The sequence below is a fragment of the Pteropus alecto genome, unplaced genomic scaffold (assembly GCF_000325575.1).
Source record: "Pteropus alecto unplaced genomic scaffold, ASM32557v1 scaffold474, whole genome shotgun sequence".
In the NCBI taxonomy this organism is placed as follows: Eukaryota; Metazoa; Chordata; class Mammalia; order Chiroptera; family Pteropodidae; genus Pteropus; species Pteropus alecto.
In genome coordinates, this window is record NW_006434848.1 from 46,794 (window position 1) to 54,138 (window position 7,345).

Below are 7,345 nucleotides of genomic sequence, written 5' to 3' on the forward strand. Positions count from 1 at the left end.
CCCAACCTGGGCTTCTGGGACCCCCCAAGGATAAAACACGTCTCCAGAGCGGGGCTGGGGATGGCACTGTCCCTTCCCCACGAGCGCGGCGCCTCTGCGGGGAGAGCGGTCCCACCGGGCGCAGGCCCCGGGAGCACGCCCGCCCGCCAGGGGCGCAGCCTCCAGCCTGGAGCTGAGCTAGGAGGAGGCGGGTCCGACGCCTTTCCTCCCCTTTCCCGCCACATCTAAACTTAGGGTCCCATCTCCGCTTCTACTGACGCGCCCCCGAGACCAGACATCTCCAAGGAGGGCGCGCACAGCTTCTGCGGGGCGGCGGGCAGCCCAGGGGTCGAGACCCCGCGTGCGGGCTCCTGCGACCCCTCTGGCCAGCTGCCGGCCAGCAGTGCTGGCCTCTCGGTCCGAGGGCCCCGCGGGAGGGCCGGGAGGGGAGCCCCCGGGGTGGGGCAGGACCCACCCGGAGTCGCCTTCCCGCGCCTTTCCTGCTGCGCCGCCGGAGCTGGAAAGGATGAGCGCTCCTCGGGGCTTTCCTGCCAGCAGAGCCCTTTGTCACTTTCTCTTTTCCCTCTACAACGTTCGCCTGGCGCCTGCCAAGTAATTGTTTTTCTCCCAAATTTACGCCTGAAGAAATAGTAGGAGTCTCGCCCAAGGCGACAGCGAACCAGAAGAGACCCAGAATCTTCAGTCAGTCCCAGAAAACTTCATACCGTTTGTCACGCTTAACGATGGCTCTCGCCTCAGGCGACCACGTGCCTCCCTTTCGCAGTCCCCTCAAAACGCTGTTAAGGTGTAAAGCTTAGCGATCTGACAGCATGATAGGAAGGAAAGAAAAATGTGGCTTGCTGAACATAAGCAGAACTGGTGATCTGAAGGAGTGAATTTGATAATCAAAATATACTGAACACCAGAGATGTCGATTACCGTTTGTACGATTAATCTGGGAGCAATTGATGCCCCGCACTGGACTAACTAGGAAATTACTCGACATGCAATTAGAAATATATCTTGGTCGATGCCCTCAACTGTGACGCGAACAGCTGCAATCATAGTAAAGGAGAAATCCTAAACGCTTCCCGTACTTCTTTGCGTGGAAACCAACGTGGTGACCTCTGCTGTATTCCAAGTACCTGGTCAGTGCCCAATGAGACCTAACAGAACATGGGCTCACCTGTCAGGTGCACAGGTTCTGATTCCACTCTGCAACAAGATACCAGGTCCCTCTGAGCATAGGTTTCCTCCAGAAAAGATATAATAAGGCACTCGTTTCAAGGGTTGTTTCAAAGATTGCACTTGCATACAGAGGCCCTGTCTTGCAGAGCAGGTGCTCAGTCCTAGCTCTTTACTCTTTCGCCGGTCACTGTACTGTTGCTAGTTTCTACCCATAGAAATGAAGAAGTGATTTTTAAGGACCCTGGTGGTAAAAGAGAAGGCTGAATTATAAAATAACAATAATAAAAGAAAAACATAAAAGATAAATATATGAATAATAAAAGGTCGATGACTGCATCCCTATCAACAATTACTTTAAAAATAAATAAATGTTTCCATCAAAAGGCTTAGGGTGGCTGAATGGATAAGAAAACAAGACCCTTACATATGCTGCCTACGAGTGACTCACTTGGGAGCGAAAGACACCTATAGACTTTTTGGGAAAAGATATTTTATGAAAACAGATACAAAAAAAATCAACTGGGTAGAAATACTTATACCAGACAAAACAGACTTTAAAACAAAGGCTATAACAAGGGATAAAGAAAGACCCAGTCGTCCCACTTCTGGGTATTTATCCAAAGAAACCCAAAGCACTATTTTAAAGGGACATGTGCAACCATATGTTCATTGCAGCATTATTTACAACAGCCAAGACACGGAGGCAACCTGGGTGTCCATCAATGCATGAATGGGTAAAGAAGATGTGGTTCGTATATAAAATGGAATGTTACTCAGCCATAAAATAAAGGATGAAATTTTGACATCCGTCACAACATGGATGGACCTCGACGGCATTGTGCTGAGTGGAGTAAGTCAGACAGACAAAGGCAAATGCCATGTGATTTCACTTACATGTGGGATCTGAAGAACAAAACACATGAACAAACGACAGAAACGAACTCATGGATACAAAGAACATTTTGATGGTTGCTAGGTGGGACCAGGGTTGGGGGATGGGTGAAAAAGAGGAACGGATTAACAAGTACAAATTACTAGTTACACAGTAGTCATGGGGGTGAAAAGTACAGCATATGAAATACAGTCAGTAGTACTGTAATAACTATGCAGGGTGTCAGATGGGTACCCAGGTGATCAGGGTGGTCACTTTGTAAGAAATATAAATGTCTAAGTACTATATTGTGCACTTGAAACTAATATAATATTGTATGTTGACTATAACTAAAAATACAAAAATTCTTTTTAAGAAGTTAAGAAAGCCGAGGGTGTTTCACATGGGGAGGGTGTAGGACTGAGGACTCAATATTTGGACTTTGGAAATTGGGTTTTGGTTCCGTCGACCCTATCTGGCACAAGGGGCTCTCTCTGGCATTGAAAGGATGGAAGAAATAAAACTTATCTACGCTTTACATCATTACAACCTGAAAATATTTCCAAAGAAACCCAGGCTCGGAGAGATGGTCACTTACCTAAGGTCGTAGAGCCCGTAGAGACCTGGTCATCATCCCCTTGACCTCTGACTCACAGGGATCTAGGTGCCCACGTCTACAATTTCTGACCCACTGGAACCCAGTCACCCAGTTTCTGACCCTTGACCCATAGGGACCTGAGGGCATAGTCTCCTGACCTGTGACCCATGGAGACGTAGGTACCCAGACTCCCAACCTCTGGGGAACAAGGCCTCCAAACCCTGGCTACGACCTAAACAATCTCAAATGTCTGGTGAGGTCTGGACCAGAGGTTTGTATATTTTCTCAGACTGAGGTAGTGTCAGAATTGAGGGACCAAGGACTCCGGGTGTCTGGTGCAGGGGACCAGCAGAGGCCCACCACCCCCTAAACACACATCCTGTGCTGAAACAGATGTGCCACCTCTCAGACTCCGTGACCCTGCTCCCATGGGCAACAGGAGACGCCTTCCATTAGCATGTCCACAGGTGTGTGTACAGGAGATGGGCCTTGACACACCTCCCACACTTGCAGTCAAGTTGCAACAGAACCACACATGTGATCATGCCCTGAACCTGCACCTGGACCGTGTCCCCTTCCTCCAGTCCCCAGACAACACCGCTCCCCACCGCAGCCCAGCCCACAAATCTACAGTGCCCATCTCTTGCTTGGTCTCCTAAGCCTCCCTCCCCACCTGGCCCTCCTCCCCTCCCCACAGGCCCGCCCTGGTCCAGCCCCATCCTGGCCATTTGGGTTCTCTACTCACTAACACTTTATTTTTTTGAGATATAATTCACACACCATAAAAGTCACTCTTTTAAAGTGCACAGTTCAGTGGTTTATCATCTATTAAAACATCTCCACTATCTAATTCCAGAACATTTTCATCACCTCAAAGATAAAACCTCCTACCCATTAAGCAATCATTTCCCACCCTCCTGCCCCGCAACCCCAGCAACCACTAACCTACTTTCTCTACGGATTTACCTGCTTTGAACATTTCATATAAATGGCATCTCAGCATAGTTTCAAAGTCCATCCATAATGTAGCGTGGATCAGGACTTTATTCCTTTTTACGACTGAATCACGTATCAGTGCATGGATACGCAACAGGTGTGGACATTAGGGTTGTTTCTGTTATTTGGCTAGCGTGCACACTGCTGTCAAAGCAAGCACGTCCATTTTTGCTTCTCTTGGGTGCAGACGTAGGAGGAGAAATGCTGGATTACACGATAACTTTAGCTTTAATTTTATGAGAAACTGCCAGACGGCAGCAGCCCCATTTTACATTGTTTCTCCGCGTCTTCACGAACTCTTGTTATTTTCCATTTTTCGGATCATTGTGGGGATGAAGTGGTATCTCATTGTGGTTTTTTTTTTTTTAATTTAGATCAGCCAATCTGGTGTTTGGATTTTATTGGGGATGGAAGTGGCTATTGTAAAGAACAGTTCTTAATATTCGTTTTTAATTTTTAATTTTTATTTTTTATCTTTTAATTATTTCGACAGGCCAGCTTCACACTACCACACAAAACTTTTACTCAAGTGGCAGTGGAACTTCATATCTGTAGCCTCTGTGGCCCTGTGTCCTTGTGCAAGGTCTTAGGTCCTCAACGAAGAATTTACAGGCAGGTAGTCTAAGGACCATGGAGTTAGATCTGGAGGGCTGTGGCACCCTCTGAATGTCGTGCCGAAAGGACAGGCTGGTGACTGACTGATTGGGATGTAACCTATGTGCTCAGAAACTGAGGTGCCGTGAGTGAGAAAGAATCCACTGCCAAACCTCACAGATATTGCTCCCGTCAGAGGAAAAAAAAAAAAGTCTTCCTGAACCACATATCCTTCCATTTCTTACAGGAAATTCAGCTCCATTATAATCTCGTGGGACCAGCATCGTCTATGCGTTCCACCGTGAGTCGAAATGTCATTATGGGGCGTGTGACTGTATTTCTTTTTTATTATTATTTATTGCCATGTAACAAACCCCCAAACTTAGTGGAATACAGTACTCACACATCCTGTGAGTGGAGATTTTGACAGAGCACGGCTAAGATGGTTTGTCTCTGCTCCACGGTGTTTGAGAACTCAGCTGGGATGAAGTGAGTGAATGGGGCTGGAACAGCTGGAACCTCTGAGATGGCATCGTCACCCACGTACCTGGGACCTTGATGAGAATGGTTGGAAGGCTGGGCTCAGCTGGGACTGTCGGCCTGAATCCCTGCACATACATGGTGGCTGGATTTCTTAACTGGTATTGCATGTCCTCTATGACCCAGCCTCGGAAGTAACATTGTGTCACTTTCCCCATAGGCTATTAGTTTTAGGAGTCACAAGCCCACCCAGATTCAAGGACACAGCACATAGACTCCACCTGTCAATGGGAGGAGTAGCAAAGAATTGCCACCATATTTTAAAACCACTAATCATCACACTGCTGATGGGCATTCGGATCATTTCTAGTTTGGGGCTATTAAGATGAGGCTGTTGTGAATATTCTAGTGCATCTTTTTGTGAATACGTGTACATCTTTCTCTTCAGTATATATCCAGGAACGGGACCGCAGGGTCATAGGATGTGTATGTGGTCAGTTTAGAAGATTCTTCCAGAAGGTTTTCTAAAGCAGTTGTACCAGTTTACACTCTCACCAACTGTGTGACAATTCCAGCTGCCTCACAATCTCGTCAGGTCTGGTATTGCTTGTATTTTTTGTTCGAGGTTAAATTATATTTTACCACAAAAAAGCAACAATGCTTCTGTGTCTTTTCCCTGCCTGTATTCGTTTCCTGTGGCTGCTACAACAAACCGCCACAAATGTATGGCTTAAGACAACACTGATTTCTTCCCTTGCAGTTTTGGGAGTCAGAAGTCTAAAATCACAGTGTTAACAGGGCTGTGTTCCTTCTGCAGGCTTCAGGGGAGGAACTGTTTCCTAACCTTCTCCACCTTCTCGAGGCCACCGCCTTCCTTGACTTGTGGCCCCACATCGCAACACTCTGTCATCACCTCATGTCTTCCATGGTCGTGTCTCCCTCTGTCTCTCTTATAAGGACACTTGTGATTCCATTTAGGGCTCACGTGGATAATCCACCGTGCCCTCCGCACCTCAGTGTTTTTAATTTAATCACAGCTGCAAAGTCCTCTTTGTAGGAATTACAACGCGGTTATCTTTGGAGGTCATTATTTAGCCTGCCACACTGCCTGTCTCCTGCTCGCCTGAATTTGCAGTTTCTCCCCGCCATAGTGGTCCCCTGTGTGGGAACTGCATGTCTCAATGCCCTCTATAACAGCGGTTGCCAACCTTTTTGGCAGCACAGACCGGTGCTCCTATGAGAATCTAATGCCGGATGATCTGAGGTGGAGCTGAGGCGGCGATGCTAGCGCTGGGGAGCTGCTGCAAATACAGGTCTGCGGCCCTGGGGTTGGGGACTCCTGCTCTATAAGACCCTATTTCTTCGAAGTGCCTCAAAGTTGGGTCCCAACTCTCCTCTGCCCAGTCTCTCCCACAGCTGGTGGGGCCACGGCAGCCTGTGCTGTCGCCATCTGGTGGAAGTAGGGCGCCACAGCAGGTATGTGTCCAATGGAAATGTAATACAAGCCAGGAAAGTAATTTAAAATTTTTCTAATAGCTATAATAAAAAAAAAAAAGTGAAAACAATTTCACTACTATATTTTATTTAACCTCATGTATTCGAAACATTGGCATTACACCATGTAATCAACAAAAAAAAATGAATTTTTACGTTTCTTTTTTATACTAAGTCTTTGAAATCTGGTGTGTATTTCACACTTACAACACTTCTCAATTCAGATCAGCCACATTTTGCGTGCTCAGCAGTCACATGTGGCGCGTGGCTACCGTATTAAACAGCACAACTTTAGTGGAAGACGGGGAGAGGGTGTGGGATCTGAGATGGGATGGAGCCTGGGGCAGGGGACTAAAGGAGGGGCTGACCTGCCTTCGAGGGCAGGCCCTGGCTGTCCAGACACGGCCTTGGTCCCACCACAGTGCCAGATTCCATGGTGCACATCAGAGACCCGGTTGGAGCCCCACGACTGCGGGGTGACCTTGGGGAGCCACAGGCCTCGGGGAAGCTCATTGTAATGATCTGTAAGATGACGCCCTCCTGAGGGCTGCATGCACTGGGGCGTTTAAAAACCCCTGCTGAGTCTCTGCACAGTTCATGCTTGGCGAGAGTCAGCTACTGTGATTACTGTCTTTTTTGTTTGTCTTACCTTGTTTTCTCAGAATCCCCTGCTTTTGAACAATGCCTGGCACAGAGCAAGCACCCAGTAGAGTTTGAGGAATGAATAACAGGTAGAGCCCTGGGGCAGAGAGCCGCGGGCCCCCAGCCTCGTACCCCATGCCTGGCTGTCACTTTGAGCTGTGTCTACGCACCTGGCACTATGCTGATCACTGCCAGTGAGTTATTGTTGAGTCTTCACTCAGCCTAGTAGGTACCATAATGATCCCTACTTACCCATGAAGTAGGTACCATAATGATCCCTACTTACCCATGAAGAAACCCAGGCTCGGAGAGATGGTCACTTACCTAAGGTCGTAGAGCCCGTAGAGACCTGGTCATCATCCCCTTGACCTCTGACTCACAGGGATCTAGGTGCCCACGTCTACAATTTCTGACCCACTGGAACCCAGTCACCCAGTTTCTGACCCTTGACCCATAGGGACCTGAGGGCATAGTCTCCTGACCTGTGACCCATGGAGACGTAT